Source organism: Monodelphis domestica, chromosome 4 (genome assembly GCF_027887165.1).
Source record: "Monodelphis domestica isolate mMonDom1 chromosome 4, mMonDom1.pri, whole genome shotgun sequence".
NCBI classification, from domain to species: domain Eukaryota; kingdom Metazoa; phylum Chordata; class Mammalia; order Didelphimorphia; family Didelphidae; genus Monodelphis; species Monodelphis domestica.
In genome coordinates this window covers 420,963,438-420,963,997 of record NC_077230.1, presented here as the reverse complement: position 1 = coordinate 420,963,997, position 560 = coordinate 420,963,438, and positions in this window count along the sequence as shown.

Below are 560 nucleotides of genomic sequence, written 5' to 3'. Positions count from 1 at the left end.
TTCCCTCGATGGAAAGTTATTTCTACTTGTCCCCATCCCCTGCCCTAAGTTTGTTGTTATTTAGATGTTCTTCAGTTGTGTTCAATCCTTCATGACCCCACTGGGAGTTTTCTTGGCAAGGATATTGGAGTAGTTTGCCATTTCCTTCTTCAGCTCATTTTACAGATGGGGAATTGAGGTCAACAGGGTGAGTGACTTGTCTATGGTCATATAGGTAAGAAGTGTCTGAAGTCAGATTTTATCTCAGGGAGATAAGACAGACAGGGTTAAGGGATTTGTTCAGGCTCACACAGCTGTCACACAATTTCTGAGATCATGTTTGAATCCAGGTTCTCTTGTCTCCAGGTCTGGTTCTATCTACTAAGGTACTTAGCTGCCCCTGTCCCTCATTTCCTTCCTTCCTTCCTTCCTTCCTTCCTTCCTTCCTTCCTTCCTTCCTTCCTTCCTTCCTTCCTTCCTTCCTTCCTTCCTTCCTTCCTTCCTTCCTTCCTTCCTTCCTTCCTTCCTTCCTTCCTTCCTCTCTCTCTCTCTCTCTCTCTCTCTCTCTCTCTCTCTCTCTC